The 17,856-nt window shown below is 36.3% G+C and overlaps 1 protein-coding gene across 6 annotated transcripts in view; it reads left to right on the top strand.

Annotated features, from left to right (window-relative positions):
* Positions 1 to 3,090: 3,090 nt before the first annotated feature.
* Positions 3,091 to 17,856, top strand: part of Piezo (piezo type mechanosensitive ion channel component) — a 104,475-nt gene continuing 89,709 nt past the window's right edge. For 5 of the 6 annotated variants that reach the window (XM_089250680.1, XM_089250675.1, XM_089250681.1 and 2 more), the window contains exon 1: positions 3,092 to 3,373. The gene's annotated coding sequence lies outside the window, so the exon portion shown is untranslated. Of the gene's footprint in view, positions 3,374 to 17,856 lie in introns of all 6 variants that reach the window. The other variant, XM_089250674.1, reaches the window with a different exon arrangement.

Raw genomic sequence — 17,856 nt, 5'->3', positions numbered from 1 at the left:
AAGACTTGATTTCTCAGAATTTAATGAAAATTCAAAATTATAAGAAAGAAAATTCACGATTTAATGAAAGGGATATGTTTAGAATCAGAATTAATGAAATAAGTCTTCGGTAATTTGAGGGCCCGGTTTGACGTTGGGCCCATCCTTTAAAGCGTCACTGGGTTCTAGGATGACCCTCTCAAGAACGTAGTGGTGGGTCCTTTAGATCTTTTTAAGAAGGACCTGCAACACTAGATACTTCGCCAGCCGGAACACGCACGCATTTTGCCCGCTCCCCCGAGTAATTTAGACGAAGCAGTTAAAGAGTAAATTCGCTTACTCTAGAAAATTCCAACCATCTCATTACTGTGAAGCCCAACCTTCTCTTGAGGTGCCCGGTTGGGCCCATGCGTTAAGACGGCACTGCCCCTCTCTAGTCCAGTGCTCGGGGTACCAGACCATTATCTCCTAGACACAGGATTACCTGTAGGAATTCTTTTGTACCCGTAGGAATTCCTTTGGCTCTGGTCAAGTAATGACCTGCATTTCATTGACCGCCTACTCCCCCACTGGTTGCGGCCGTGTTTTTTTAAAGACTTGTTTAATATGAAATTGCTTTTATATTAAAAATAGCTTGTTTCTCACACGGGCAAACGGGACACGTGCCCAGAGTACACAAATTTTCGGGTCCTCAAAATTGGCATTTTCTTTGTTTTGATTTTTTTTATATTTTCACGTGGTAAATTCACTAAAAACAGATCCCAGGCCCTTTCTGAAGGATGTGGGGGCCCCATAGCCATGATACCTCAGTGTCAATAAAATGAAACCACGGACCCCTCCACAAAATCATATTCAGTATATACAGTGCCCATAGGCGGAGATAGACTTGCAAGTCTGGAGGGGCACGATGATTGTTGGAGGGCATGATGATGATGATGATGTCAATTCATATATACGCGAATACATTATATCAGTCGGCTTTACCTTCGATTCTGGGGGGGGGGGGATGCCCCCCCCCGTATCTCCACCCATGACAGTGCCGTCTTACAGCATGGGCCTATCCGAATACGGCCAGAAGGCCTCAAGTACGAAAGGGTCCTCGTGATAATGAGATATCTCATTATCACGAGGACCCTTTTCTAACCAGATATCTGGTTAGTTTCATAGTATACGGGTATTTATAGGCTGGAAATTCTAGCCAGATTAGGGAGAGACTCAGAAAAAAATCATTTTGCCGGGAAGCCTATGATGTTTTTAGAGGGCTCTGAGTCATGGATGGGCGGAGCTACGGGGGGACATGGAGGTCTTCCCCCCCCCCCAGCGTCAAAGGTGAAGTCGACTGATCTAATGTAGTCAAACCTCGTTAGTGCGTCACCCGGTTAACACGTCACTCCGCTTACCGGGTCACTTTTTGTAAGTGCCAATTGTCCTCAGGCAGGAATTGGCACGGCTATGGCTTACTCCGTTTACTAAGTCATATTTTTGCTCTCCCGAGAGTGACTCATTAACGAGGTTAGACTGTACATATGCATACATGAATTGACATCATCATCGTGCCCCCAGCAATAATGACCGTGCCTCCCCAGACTTCCAAGTCTATCTCCGCCTATGCTCTGAGTTTATAGCAATGTAGAAGCAATAAGTTGTCCATTGAAAGACCCCCATTGAAATCAATCTAAGGACCCGTAAGTGGTGAACCTAGAATTGTAATTAGGAGGGAGCAGACGGGTCTGCTGCTCTAGACGATGGACTTGAAATGGTGCCGAATTCATACTTCAATTGTTCCTATTTTCATAACATGGGCAGGGGCAAAACGCTTGCTTGCCCGGCTGACAAATAAGTGCAGCGAAACCTTGATATAACGATACTCTGCTAGCCAAGAAAAACATTGTTGCAGAGGGATTATCGTTACAACGAGAGGCATCATTATCGCGTGCCACCAAATGTATGCTGTTGTAGACATCTTTTCTAAATCTGCATTGTTACTACCCTGTTCTTCATAGTATTAATTATCCGTGAAAAACACGAAATTGATAAGTTGATTAATAAAATTCATTTAGATGCACTGTCTCTGTATAGAGTAGTGTTTCTGTCACCTTTGTCAACCGCGGCTTCCTTGTCCAATTCATGGTTTCTCTGTGGCTCCCCAGGATAGCTCACACACACACACACACACACACACACACACACACACACACACACAGCAGGTATTTTCACCACGTTATTATAAAAGAGCCACGTTCGAAGCATAAATGGTCACAGAAATGATGCAGCTCGCCGCAACATCCCTGACAAAGGCTGGCGACACCCCTAAGAGCCGCGACGTACACTTTGAGGAACACTGCTCTCTCTATAAGCAATTCCAAACAAGATTCTAAAAAATATCGTTGTGGAGGCATTCATCATCGTTACGTCGAGTATCGTTGTAGCGAGCATAGGCGTACGCAGAATTCTCTCGAGGTGGGGTTTCAAATTTTTTTCCTTCTGAGGGGAGGGGTTTACTTTTTTTCCCTGCAAAATAACACTATAACCTTGGCTCGGGGGGGGGGGGGATTAGAACCCCAACACCCGCCTCCTTTGCTTACGCCAATGATAGCGAGGTTTTATTGTATCTACATAGTTGCAACCATGGATGAATCTAGCACCGTCTTAATGCATGGGCCCCACCTAGTTACGGCCTGGGAAACTCAAGAAAAGAGTGAGCCTCACAAAAATAACAACTGCTTTGAAATTTTCGAGAAAGCGCGAGGGAAAAATCACTTGGCTCTGGCAAAGCCTCCCAAAGAGACTATCCGAGAGAGTAGTATCTAGGAGGCTTTGGCTCTGTGGCCCATAATGCTCTTGTTACGGCCCTTCGTGAACCCATGAGTTAGAATATTTTTATTCTGCTGTGTGGCCCCGTTGTGGCTTCATCCTTCCCACCCGCGTCGTCTCTCAGGCTCTTGAAATTCCGCTCCAAAACACCAAGACTTCCTTGACAATAATTAACACGAAGATGATTAATGATGCCATGTACGTTTGATATTGATAGCGCTAGATGGCGCTGCGGATGTAAGTTTCACGTGACAGGCGAGGAAGTGCTCTCGGAAGAAAAGCCTATACACAGCTTGCGAGGCTGGAAGATATTTGTTTATCGTCAGCTGACCAGCCGCCGACGTACGAAGATGGATGCAAGATCAACACGCATATTATTTATTTTCTGCTTAAATGTCTTTCATAATTTATCTTCTAAATTATGAGGGGACAAAATTCGATAAATTTGTGAATTGTGTGACAAAAAAAAAGAAGATAAATTTGTTTTTTGATGTGTTGAATATTGTGGTGCACGGAACTGTGTTAGTGCGATGCAATAAGGATAATTTTATTCACGATGTCCCTCCTCATCATCCAATCTGTAAGTATAAATTTTTTTTTATTATTATTATTTAATTTCATTATAATTGCCTCCCAACAATATTTTTTCAACAGTGGTCCCGGACACAATATTTCTTTAAACAATCCTCCATTCTACAATACCTTTGAACAATTCTCCAGGAAAAAATACATTTGAACAATCCTCCAGGAAAAAATACATTTAAACAATCCTCCAGGAAAAAATACATTTAAACAATCTTCCAGACAACAATATCCAAACAATCCTCCAGGCAACAATATCTATCCAAACAATTCTCCAGACAACAATATCTTTGAGGAACCTCCACACAACAATGTGCCTGCAAACAATCCTCCGGGCAAATCCTTATAAATAATCCTCTGCGCAACACTATCTCCAGGCAAATCTCTCTAAACAATATGTTCAGGAAACAATATCTCTCCATTCGATCCATTAACAATGCTCTGTGTAACAATGACAAAATTATCCTACAATTCAACAGTACTTATTTATGTACGTAATTTTTACATACTTTTTCCCCAATAATGTTCTAGACACAATATGACTAAAATGCATATAATGGCTTAAAGGTCCCAATTTCAACCATACAAATATTTATATAAATATTTATGTGTATGTTACATAATTATGACTTATTGGGGTTCCGATAAATTTTAGGGTAATTAATGCTTCTGTGTTCCATAATTGTTCAAAAATTTTTTAATTATTTTTGCAAGAGTTAAACAATATAATTAATGCTGATTTTTGTGAATTTTTAATTGCATAATTATGCATTTTCTCCATGTAAACAGAATATATTTGCTTTAACGCATTCTCAAAAGTCTTGTTTTTATAATTCCAATGCCACTAGACCTATCAAGTGTTTGATAATAATTTTATACTGTAATTAAACAATATAATTAATCAATACTAATTTCGGTTTTTGGTCATAGTCATCTTTCACTTCATGACATTTTAAATGACAATAGCTATGCATCTCGCATTTTTAAATTCATCAAGGCCATTGGTTTTTATAACAAATTATAGTTTTACAATTCATGTCATTGTTTTACGTTTCATGCTGCTTTTTAATTTTTCGACATGACAAAAGGACAATCTTTTTTATAATCATGTGTTTTGGCGTAGTTTGACCAAACTGGTCCTTGCTCCAATAAACCTAAAATCCAATACTAATTTCTGTATTTTTTAATTGTGTGCACATAAAATCTAGTTTTTATGCATAAACAAAATATATTTGCTTTAAAACACATTTATTCTTAAATGGTATGTTTTTTATTATTATTCTGATGAACTTAGTGTAGTCAATGTAGTGTAGTCATCCTGTAATTATCATTGAGATTATTATCTTAGGATACACATTATTATAAATACTAATGGAAAATATTCAGAGATATATATTACTTCATAATGATGAGTTATACAGGATATTTATTTTGTATTTTTAAGCAAAGCATTTGATAAATTTTGAAAGTGTTTTTCTTTTTTTTTTTTTGTTATCAATAATGATATTATGAACAATGAAAATTGTTTCGATTGTTATCAATAATGATATTATTGATAACAATCGAAACAATTTTCAAACAATGTTTTTGTATCATGATACTATGTCTCATTGTATTTTTTGATTGAATTTTTTAGATAATAATCATAAAAATTTTATTAATCATACTTTTATAGAAAATCGAGAATCAAACGACAATGATTATTTTTTTAATGAAAGAAAGAATTATTCTGAAAATTAATATCGGTCTCTTTTTAATTATCAAAATTAATATTGTGCCTACTATCAGGGTTTGACAAATCCCAGGTGCCATGGTGACTAAAAAATTGGTATTGAAAATTTTCTTTGTGGTAACTAAATTTCAGGCTGAGAGCAGCACAAAATTTTTGAAATTTGTAGCAGCATATCTACCAACATAAAAGAGGGCCACTATGCTCTGAAAAAGTCAAAAAAAGCATATTTTGGGCCTTTTTCTGCAGATAAAATTTTTTTTGGTGTCTAAAACATCTAGATATTATTTTTTTACGATTTCTCCAGCCCTGCCTGCTATTATGTTGACTTAATTTGATTTCATGAAGAACATTCATAGCATGTGAACATTTGTAGTTGTGAAATATTGTCACTATAATTACTTTGATTATCACTGCAATTACACAATCATTCATGTGAATTTCATGTTATCTTACAAATTGATTTAATTTTAGTCTTATTGTGTCATATGTATTTGTTTTGTTTCTTTTTAATTTAATCACTATATCAAGATAATCAAACTCTCATTAACCCTAGAATACTGACTGAAAAAAGCTGATAAAAACTGCATGTTAACTGCCTATGCAAGGGCGTAGCCAGGGGGGGGGGACTTGGGGGTCTGGTCCCCCCCCCCCCCGAAATGTGAGAAAATGACCGAAAAAAGGGAAAAAGATGGCCAAATCCATTATTCTGTCACTTTGGTCCCCCCCCCCCCCCCCCGAACGAAATTTCTGGCTACGACCCTGTGCCTATGCCTTTATGTTTTGAGACATAGAGTTAGCATTTTATGGTTAAATAGAATTAAAAACTATAATTGACGTTATGGTTTAATTAAATTACACTGGAAAAATATTACTTTTCCTCATTAAGGGGCTTAAAAATACTTACAGTATTTCATAGTATGGAACCCGAGCACTTCCGATGTCCTGTGAAGCTTGCATCTTTGAATTGATTTATTTTTGTTGACAATGCTCTTTTTAATGATGTTTTTCCATGCAATGTCATGGATAAAAAAAGGGCAATGAAAAAGTGAATGGATATATGGAATTACATTACCCATTGATTTATTTAAATCCTTTATTGCTCTATCAGTGAGGATGATGAAGATTCATTTGATTATAAAAAAAACTTGTTAGGTATGTAATAAATTTCTGCATACAGGAAATATCATTTGAAAGTACTTGTTTTAGTGTTTGTGGCAATTTTGTCAAGTATAAGCTGGCCTATCTGAATACATGAATCTAATTGGGCATTAATCATCCAAGGCCTGTTAATGCTTATTAACCCTTAGGATAACTATGCATTGGAATTGATTTTAGTCAGTCTGATGTTATGGATCAAGTCTCTCCACAGAAAGTGAGCAGACCCTCAAATGCAAAAGTTACTACAATCAGAAAAATTTATGTGGCTGTCACTTCCACTTTGGAAGATGGATGGCAGCTCCCTGAAATATGAGAAAATGACACATGTATGGAATATTATCTTATTATTTTGTTCTCTTCCCGCCCCCCCCCCCCCCGAAAGAAATTTCTATCTATGGTCGTGATGGGATTTGTTAACTGCAGGGGATTGGTACAGGGGAATTTGCTCTTCGATGTGAATACGACTTAATGCATGATGGTGAGATCTGGTAATATAATATTGGTAAGCAGTTCTTTTAGCAAAGTAGAGGGTTCCAGAACATCACTTTGCTCACTGATCTCATGATGCTGTTAAAACTGCCGTGGACTTGAGGGTCCCAAACATATATTGTAAACGCATACTGACTTATGAAACAAAAAAAAAATTGTTTCTTCTTGAATTTATTTTAGTGCAGTTAATAAATTCAAGAACTCCACTAAAATAATTTATTAAGTGGCAGTGCAATTTGGTGATCTATATTTTAGATATGGTATATATTCTAGAAACCTTGGAACCACCATATGGCGGTATACATTCTAGAAACCTTAAGTGCAATTAGAATTTTCTCTGTAAGGCAAGTCAAAAAGAGTGACAGGAGCTTTTTACTCAAGGCCGTCATTGTCACGTTAAGCGCTAGAAAAGACATCCGCCCAAGGTATCCAAAAAAAGAGAAGAATAATCCTTCGGAAATCTCTCAAATTCCTTGTTTCGTGACATCTTGTCTTTTCTTTTTTTTATCCCGGCCGCCAGTAGCGTTCATTGTTCTTTGTCGCCCGTGCATTTTCAATAATATACGTACTATGCTTGAAACAGCCCACTTTTCGCACGACATCCCGCTGCTGCCGCTGCCGTGCCTTTGCTTTCACTAATGAGTTTTTTTTTTTTACTTCCATTCCCCCCCATTTACTTTTCGGCGACGTTTTTCCTGAGTTTGCCGCTTACCTGCATTTGTGTATTATTCATGTAGCACGTTAGTGACTTCACTCATTGGAAGGAGCGATTGCTGTGATCGAAAGTGCACTGACTCATTATGTTACGTCAGTCAGTATTACGAACGGAAAAATCCTATGTGATTATTCTCTTCTCACTATTCCCGTTTGCAAGGGATTGGTATGGGTGTATTTAGACCGAATGTTGTGGTTTTAGACCGAAATTTTCAACATCAATTTATTGACCATTGGATAGTTTTCGATGGTTGGTCATATTTTCAATACCTTTTGAATGCCAGGGAATATTCAGAGAAATTTAAACCTCGTTGGACACCAAAAAAGTAGACTGCAGGACAGGGCTTGACAGATCGCCACAGCGACTAGAAAATCGGTATTGCTGCGTAAAATTTTCTTTGTGATCGCTAAAAGGGAGTCTATAAAGACACAAAATTTTCTGATTTCTTGGCAGTGTGTCTCTTAACCCTTTAAGTGATTTTTAAAATTCCACTGATCCGCATTGCAACAGGCACATTGAAAACAACCAAACCTTCTTTGAAATCTACATTTTTTTTTTTCAAGAAGACTTTTTTCCAGATTTTGTGTAAGTGATATTGCTCCCCCACGAACTCCGAGAGCAATAACCGAGGAAGAGAAATACTCTATCTTTTTGTATTATTTATGCTGTACGCATGTTTGGTTTTTGTCCAAATGAAAGGGTTTTAAGGAGGCGAAATATCTCGTAATTTCCGCTTAGAAGGTCAAGGCCTTCAACCCTTTTCTAAGCTTGTGGACCGCTGGAATGAAGTGAACAATTTCCCGGACCGGCATTAGTGGGAGAAATAATTTACGAACCAGTGAAAAAAAAAAATATATAAGGAAAATTTCCCGACCGCGTCTGATTCGTATTTCATATTTGTACCTTATTACATATTATGCATGCGAAAAACAGCGTTGCATTGGGGTTCCTGCTGCCACCTATTAAATAAAAATATAACTTAAAAGTAAAACTTTAAAAACTGGAATCGGCATTAAATTGAATGGTATGATACCATAATGTATGTTTTTAATGCATCAAAAAAATATTGGTTACTGTATTTTTTATGTTTGTCGAGTAATAATTTTTGCAAGCACCAAACACTTATTAACCGATATTTTGTCGCTGTGCAGCATAAAAATAAAAAAAATATTCTATTATAAATCACATATTGTTTATTTCCATGGTGCACGCTGGTTTAAAATCAGCAACTAATTTACTCGAACACTGATTTTATATAATAGATGGAAGCAGAAGGCCTATCGCAATATTTATGCGAATTCTCTTCTATACGATACTGTATTATCGGAATGGAAAACGAATAGAATTCGAACTCTTTCATCAATGTTCGAGGCAACACAAATTATTCTTTTGACGAATTCAAATATATATTTTTTAATTGTACAAGCATACATACACAAACAGACAACTTTTCATCCAAGGTGAACATTACTGTCACATACTGTATGAAATACCTATATACATATATATATATATATATACACACACTTGTATGAACACAAATATAAATGGGGGGGGGGGATATTGATAGTTAAATATCAAGTTAATAGATGCGTGAAGGGGGAAAAACAAAATTAAGTAGTAACATCTCATTGTGGCAACGCGTGGTGAGTGCATTTTAAATATCAAAGTTAGAGATAATAACTATGATTTGAATAATCGAGCTACTGTCGGAAAGGCAAGTAGTGTGGGGACAAATGCTTTAAAAAAAATTGAAAGTGCATGGAGATATATATCATCAATAGACAATAGATATCTTTTGAGGTACTTTTTGTAGGTGTAAAGAGAGGAAGCATTCTTATTTTTTCAATGGAAAGAGAGTTATAAAACTTGGTGTTAGGTAAGAGAAATGAGTTTTTTTCATATTTTTCTGAATAATTGACAAAGAATATGCAGCGTTACGCCTAGCAGAAGATCGAGTGGATATTAATGGTGGGGAGTATTGACGTTTAAAGAGAAGCAACAGGGATTTATAATATAAGCATCCAAATTGTAGGATTTCTATACTTTTGAAGAGAGTGATGGAAGGCGTATATGATAGTCATTAAAAATTAGCTTTACAATTTTCTTCTGTAGTGTAACAGGTTTTAAGTTAGTCAAATAATCACTTCCCCAAATAAGTAAACCGTATAATAAGTAAGACTGGAACAGTGAATAGTAAAGGGTGATTATAAAAGAATGATTAACAAAATATTTTTAGAAAATGAAATTTATACATTGTAAATCTTAATTTGATTTGTAGATTATGAACATGTGATTTCCATTTCATGTCAGAGTCAATATAAATACCCAGATATTTTATAGTATTCACTTGTTCTAATTTATTGCAGTTACAATCAGTGTTAATGTTACATATAGGTTTATGAATCATAAAGTGAATGTGTAAGGCAGGAATGTTATGCAAAGAAAAGTTAATATATTTAGTTTTAGTGATACTTAATTGTAGATCATTTGCATGAAACCAGTCTCTAATTTTTATCATGTCAGAATTTATTGTATTTTGGAGAGATTCATAAAAAGTAGCAGAGTAAAAAAATGACTGTACCATCGGCAAACATGATTATCTTGTCATCAATTTTTAGATTACATAAATCGTTTATGAATATATTCAAGAGTAGGGGGTCAAAAACAGATCCCTGGGATACAGGTCCCTGAGGCTATTTTGGAGCAATCTGTGACAAACGTCTTCTACCTGTATTCTTCTCATATTTCCTTTATGCATCTTATTATTCACTAGCTATAATACCCGGCACTGCCCGGGTTTTCTTCAATTACTGAAAGGATTGAAAAAGTGACAAACCATTACAAATGAATAAACTATTATACATAAACTGGCTGCATTAAAGAAGTGACAAACCGTTGTAAAGGCATATACATATCTGAAACGCATTGTTTGAGAAACACGGTAACAAGGCCCAGCTCAGACAAAATTTTAAAGCAGCCTATCGTTCAAGTCGGGTCCACATGCAAAATTTTTGGTGACGATAGATCTAAAATTGTAGATTTATATAAAGAACAGACACACATAAAAAATCAATTTCATATACGAGTCGTCCAGTTGCAAACTCGTTAATCGCCAATCAGATTTTCTTACAGAAAGTGAAGAAGAAACTTTTGTAGAGTGTATTTTTTGAGCTGACGCTTGTTGAAATGTTATGCTATTAAAATTTTAAATTTCTAGCAGTCAGCTCAAAAAATACACTCTACAAAAGTTCCTTCTTCACTTTCTGTAAGAAAATCTGATTGGCGATTAACGAGTTTGCAACTGGACGACTCGTATATAGATATAGCATCATTACCACATATGTACCATCAATATCGTTCTTTTTCTCATCATATCGCCTTAACTTCTTTGTCAAATTTTTTTTATATACGTGGCTTCATCGCTGTTTCTGAGATATAAAGTGCAGCATCAACTTCTATTCGATTCCCCTGTTTGGTTTTTACTACCGATACTGCTGAACAATGTTTTTTTCACATTAACTGAAATTTCAAAAGCATCCTTCTCTCCCAGAAACAATGCAGCTCTCCAATCACGTAGTGACTGAAAATTTAGCGAAATGTTTCGTGGGCTGGCTGGAAATTGCCACGGACGTGGGCGGTGGTTAAAGAACAATATTCTACATTTGTGTAAAAACATCCTTTCTCTTGTGATCATTCAAGTCAAGAAATCTGACTAGCACTTGAATTTTTTCTCCTCGATTTGTCATTCGCTGTCATAGAATATTTGTAAAACAATGAATAGCCAATCAAAAATTTTTATGTATTTATTGTAGGATGACTAATCTCATGCGTTTGTAGTGACGAAAAAAAGTGTTATTGACGCTTAAAATTTTTTATATGTACGACTAGCTATGATACCCGGCGCTGCCCGGGTTTTCTTCAATGAGGCTTTTTGGATAACGTGATGTCTCCCTCTTTCTTTGAGGGACATACAAGCCATGTCCAAGTTAACCAATATGGCGACTTCTTGTGTGACTCATGAAATAAACAAATCTAGATTTAAAGAAACGTAGAAATTAATTTTTCCCCCTTTTTAAGAGCGCTAGGTATTTCGATCCCCCCTGAACTTCAAGTTATCCATCTGCCTATTTCTACTTCCAAAACTGCTCAATTAAACCTGTGGAATTTCTTCGATATATTTTACGGGCCCGTAATTAATTTTAAAACAACCTAAACTATATGAATTTATGCAGTTGAATATTAAAATAAAATACGGAGACATTAATTTTCATGCTTGAGAAGATATAAATAAAAAGTTGAAATTAATGTTATTGCATGAATATCCAACTCAAAAGTAGGTCCTGCTAATTACTTCATATTTAATTTTCTGGGCTTCTCTAAGCGAACTCAATATTTCAAAAATCAAGAATTCAATACAATTTTTAAAATTATTAATGTGGCGGAAAACCCCACTAAATTTCCGCATTTCTACAGTAAAATCGGCAATTTCAACACTGATTTCTATGGGGATCATCCTTTGCCTTACCCTCAATGATGCTGATGATGATTATGCCTCATCGCTGGAAGGATTGAAAATGTGGCAAACCATTATAAAGGCATAAACTATTATACTTATATATACTGGCAGCGTTAAAGAAGTGACAAACCATTATAAAGGCATATACATGTCTGAAACGCATTGCTAGGGAACCACGATAACCAAAGTGAACGTTCCGAAAGTGATTGTTGAGCCCCAAAACCATTGTTGCCCGAGAGTTTTTCGTCCATTCCGCTCATTTGCCCAGCTCTGACGAACTTTTAATGTAGCCTATCGTTTGAGACGGGTCCCATTTGGTATACTGTATATGCAAAATTTGGCGACGATATAGATCTAAAATTCTACATTCGTATAGAGAACATACACAGACAGACAGGCCGAAAATCAATTTTATATATATATATATATATATAGATTACGAAGTCTGACGACGACGACGACAGCTTTTTGTTTTTTTTTGGAATTTATGTCTGTCTTTCTTTGTGAGGGTAAAACATGCAACTGAATTCTCTAAAAATTGAAACATGGGATAAAACAAGCACCCAAAAAATTTCATTGCCTCATTTTTTTTTAAAACGCATATAGACATTATATGCGGAACGTTTGGCAACCATAGGTATTAAGCAAATACTCGTTACCAGAATCATCCTTTACTATTAATTACAAGAGATGCGTGTACCGAAAAAAAAAAAAAATCTGGAAAAAAAAGAAGAAAAATCATTCCAGACTGATATTGATCGTTGTTATATCGGCTGTAATAGTTATTCAATTGTCCCCAGGTTGGGGTAATGGACGTAATAATAATAATGGCGTTTGGCAGTCGTTTAGCTCTAGATGATGATGATGGGGTTAATGGAATTTAACCGCACGCATGGAGTTATTTCTGGAAATTTCAGGAAAAAAAATTACGTCGGGATTGAAGAGTTTTTTTCCCTAATCTATATATATTTTTACACATGTGCGCGTTTGCAGATTAAGCCATTTAATCATTGAGATTTCGTGTAATGGTTGGTGACATAGGCGCTGGAACCTAGGGACTGAGGCCATTTTAGCCTCTACCAATAATTTCTGAAAAAAAAAAATGCAATACACACCTTCCCTCTCCTGCGTATGCCCTTTAGTCCCGTATATATGGAACGACCAGCAACTTTCAGCCCCCCCCCCCCCCAGTGGTTTCTTCGTGTCGGTGCGTCTGGTTGGTGTGAATATACAAGGTGATTCTGAATTCATGTTACTAAGTTTAAGGTGGAAATGAAGACATCTAATGACCTGGTATAAAAATCTATATTGTATCATGACCCTCAGAGCATTGTTCGGCCTGGGGAGCCGACGACGTTCTTAAGATGACTTTTTGTGGTGATGATGAATTTGGTTCAAGTGGCTTACGCCTTACTGACGCGCTGCTAAATCAAAGTCGTGCTATTAGGTCAAAACAACCTAAAGAACTGCGAAAATTTCCATACTTAAATGTATTTCTTGAAATTCTTTATTCATAACGCGTTTTTTTTTCACCGGTTGGTGGCAGTATTTTGCATAGCAAAAGTTCTCTATCTATCATGTACCTTTCATCCTATTACGATTATCAGCTACCGTGATTTTTGTGCAGGGCTTGACAAATTCAAAAAAAGTAGGCCTTGATGTATTTTATTGGTAGATATCGGCACAAGTATAATTACGGAACAAGCATAACTCTGACAGCATAATTATACGTTGGGCCAACGCACAAACAACACGTTTCTGCATGTACCAGGGCTGGAAAAATCGCCAAAACTTTCTCTAAAAATCTCGGTTGGGCAAATGTAACTGGATATTATACCATATACTATTTATTTTCATGCTGCACGCAGCTTCAAAAATTAAAGCAAAAGATGCCCGAATCAATATTTTACATGCTCTAAAAATATCATTGGATTTCCTTAAAAAAGAATAAAATACATGTTAATTTATTTGTTATTAATTTATTGTGCAAATTGATTTATTTTCATAAAAAATATCGAAAGTGATAATTTTGTTTTTAAATCAAAATTTTTTAAAAGAATTAATTGAAATTCAGTGGGAATGTGGTCACCAATCAAAAAAAAAAAAATCTAAAATTATTCAAACCTCTAATTAGGATTTTCAGCGATTTTGACGGCATTAAAAAAGTCCACCTAGTAACAATTCACCTCGCAGATAAAATCATAACCGATTTACGGTATAGGACTGGACTAGCGCAGGCGCAAATCTAGAATAGGTTGGCCACATCATGTGACCGGGACTTTAAAAAAAATTTGAGGGCACTATAATGTCGAATTGTAAGACAATAGATAAAAATTACCTATTTGCATATTGGCACTAAAAGTCTACACTTTGTTTTGGTTCAGTGTTCTTCAACCCTTTTCTCATTATAGATCGTTTTTTACGAACCAGCATAAATGAAAAATAATTTGTGAGACGACGAGGAAAAAATGTTAGGATGGAAAATTTATTAACTTTTTTTTAAAAATATTTCATATTCATAAATTAAAATTTTTTAAAAACAGTATAAATATTTCCTATTTATAAATAAAAATTGTAGAAAACAAAAAATATTTTTCATATTTTGCGAGAAACACTGTTTCGTTTGCTGCCATCTATTGAATAAAAAACAAAATTATTTATAATACTCAAAATAAAATCGTTGGTTTTAAGCCGATTTGCAACATGAAAATACACAACATATGGTATGAAACTATAAATTTTTTATTTATACGTTGCATAAACCAATGAAAATTTCATGCGCCAAAATACTGGTTACTATGTTTTTTGCTATTTCACAGAGTGATTTTGTGGCAAACATAAAAATATAGTAACCGATTGTTTTTGCTGCACAAAAGTTATACCAGGATGCAGCCTAAAAATAAAAAAAAATTAGTTTCATATTATATATTATCAGTTGCTGCACATCTGTTTAAACCAACAACCTATTCATTTTTAGAATTATAACTGATAGTTTTGCTTTTATTTGATAGATGGCAGTAAACGTCCTAAGACAAAAGTTTTCTATTTCAAACGATGTTTATGCACATTTCTCTTCTATACAAAAATTACCGGTGCGAAAAAGCTAATGGAACTCATTCATCAATGTTGAAGATAACATAATTTGTTCTGACACACACAAATGTTCAGTATTAATATTCTTTAACAAACATCTTTCGTTCGCCCAATCGCTTCTCCGAAGTTATCAAGGGCCAAAGATTCCAACCTATGTGCCTAGTTGCAGCGTATGAAGACCCATGAAAGCACCGCGTTGTTAAATACATATTAGGACCATGAAAATAGATTAAAATACGTTGACTACACATTTGCATCGCAGCTGGCAGAGAGAATTTCCGTGGAATTTCATGCATGTATGTGGGAACACTTGCAATATCGGCGATGAAAAATTTAAAAAAAAAAACGAAAATTAATCAAAATTTTTTTTAAATAAATAATTGTTTTAAAAAAATTGTTGGTATTTTTTATATGCCCGCGTCGGGCATGTGTTCGAAAAAAATAATACCCGGTCGGAATTTTTACTTGCCTCGGGCAATAGATTTGTCCAACCCTGGCATGTACCAATCTGCCCCAAAAGCAGAACGTTTTGCATTGTTCTGCAAGGAGCTCTCAGCTGACTGAAAATATTCTCTGGTATTGTCTTTATAGTGTTGTCTATGCATAAGAGTTCTTTTCTTAACATTCTTTCCGAGATGATTGTTCTGTAGCAGCACACTTTTCAGCATATTCTGCTTTGGGACCAATTCGCTAGAAATTCCATAGCGGTGTGTTTAAGAAGGTTCATGTACGGTTAAGTAGTGTCAGTGGATGAAAAAAACAAAAAATATAAAAAAAATACGTCAAATAAATGGGGGGGGGGGGGCTTTCCGCCATAGAAATTGATTCCAAAAAAGGATTCCAAGACTTACAACGGTTGGGAACCACTGAATTACGTTATTGTACGCTCTTTTCAAATAAAATTTTTCTTTGATTCGCTGCTTTTTCGTTTCATGTGAATTTCTACGTTGAAGCTTGTCATGATCAGGGCAGTAGGCCGTAGCTCTATACATACGAAAAATGTAAAAGAAGAAGCCTCCCTAGCCGGCTGATATACATTACGTACTACGGCTACTGTACTGATTGATGATCTAGAAATTTCCATCTTGTTAAGGTGGAAGTTCGGAAGCAGGGAGATAAAAAAAAAACAACCACCCCATGTTCATGAATGAAAGCAGGATAGCACTTCCCGAAGACATTCTCTCACTATAAGCGTCTCTCCCATCCTTTCTTATTGATTCATGGTGTTGCTGCCTCTATCATTAGCTTGTGTGTCCCAGGGTTGGTGGCACCGCCTCTGACAGTCTTCTCTGCTCATTTTCGTTCTCCGTCTGCTGGTATGTGACACGGAAATCGGGGGAAGAGTGAAATGATATCGTAAATATCTTTTGTGAATATATGCAGCGAAATGAAGAGAGGCAGGAAGAATCTTGTGCCGTGACACTTTATTAGACGTACGCAGTCGAGTCATATTAATGCAACCTTATCTCTCAACGTGGATGTCTCGGCTATACTCTTTCTACAATTTTCAGACATTTCAGAGCAACACTGTGTATCGTATTGCCGTTCTAGAAGATTCCATCCACCCCAGGAAAGGCAATAAACATTTATACAAATGATCTGGAAGGATGAATTCATAATCATAACGGTTGAAAGTGGCGTCTAGGGATGGATATCGACGAGCCTATAAACTGCCACAACAACATTTTTGAGAGAATAATACCGCTATCACCACACAACTTGTGTTCTAATAGAAATAGTTACAGTTCTTATTCTGGGATATTTTTCCTGAATACCACAGCAGACACCCATTCCACATAGCGGGAAATGTGATTCATCTGAAAATACAACCCTTTACCAATCAGAAGACATCCAATTTGGACGATGCTTTGCAAATCGAAATTGTTTCTATCAAGGCAACTTCGTTATCATTGGTGTAGTTACTTTCAATCTGCTTTAGAGCGCCATACACCACAGGGTTTAGTACGCACACAGGCGCAGATCCAGAAAGGGGTGATCGCCCTAAACCCCCCCCCCCCACCCCCATCCAAAGAGCTAAACAAGATGGGAAAAATCTGTCCCTAAAACACGGGACTACAAAGCATGCTTACACAACACGTCACCCATCCTGACGCATCGCCCGGGATTCGCACTTAAATGCTGCCATTTTAGACAAAATTCTGATAGCTCACTGTTTGAACAGCTCATTTGTAGCGTATCGGTGGACCCTCACGCTCCTTCTCAGGCAACATGCATCTGTCACTGTAACGACACTTGGTGCTCCACTGTCTATACTTCAGTGAATGACGGTGGGACCACTCTAGCTACGGTAAATTTGAACTACGCCAGCATTCGAATATTTCAGAAACTGACTAGTTTCAGACCATATTGTGATGTTTAATCAGGAAGCTGATTCAATCACCCCCACCCCCCTCCTCCTTCAAAATCGGATAAATATCTTGTTTAACCTTTGACGGTAACGACTGATACATTTTTAGAATGCTTACATCAGGGGTTGGCGGATCGAGGAAAAAAAAATTCCGGTGCCAGCAAAATTATTTTTTAAGCACCAAAAGTATAATTTTTCAACGAAAACAGTCGAAATTTTTTTATTTTTCAACTTGACTTGACATGCCGGGGAATTGTCAAGCCCTGGTTTACATCTGAACTTATGTACATAACTTTTCCTTATTTCATCAGTTACACGCACATGATTTTAAAATAGGGAGGTGGTCACAATAATGGGACTCAACTGTGTATGAACTCTGTGTACGAAGCATCTTTTGTCACGCGTAT

This window comes from Pholcus phalangioides, unplaced genomic scaffold (genome assembly GCF_987345545.1).
Source record: "Pholcus phalangioides strain wild (caught in Gottingen) unplaced genomic scaffold, Ppha-v1.0 ptg000024l_1, whole genome shotgun sequence".
Classification (NCBI taxonomy): domain Eukaryota; kingdom Metazoa; phylum Arthropoda; class Arachnida; order Araneae; family Pholcidae; genus Pholcus; species Pholcus phalangioides.
Note: the sequence above shows the minus strand (reverse complement) of the source record. Positions and strands in the feature narration are given on the sequence as shown.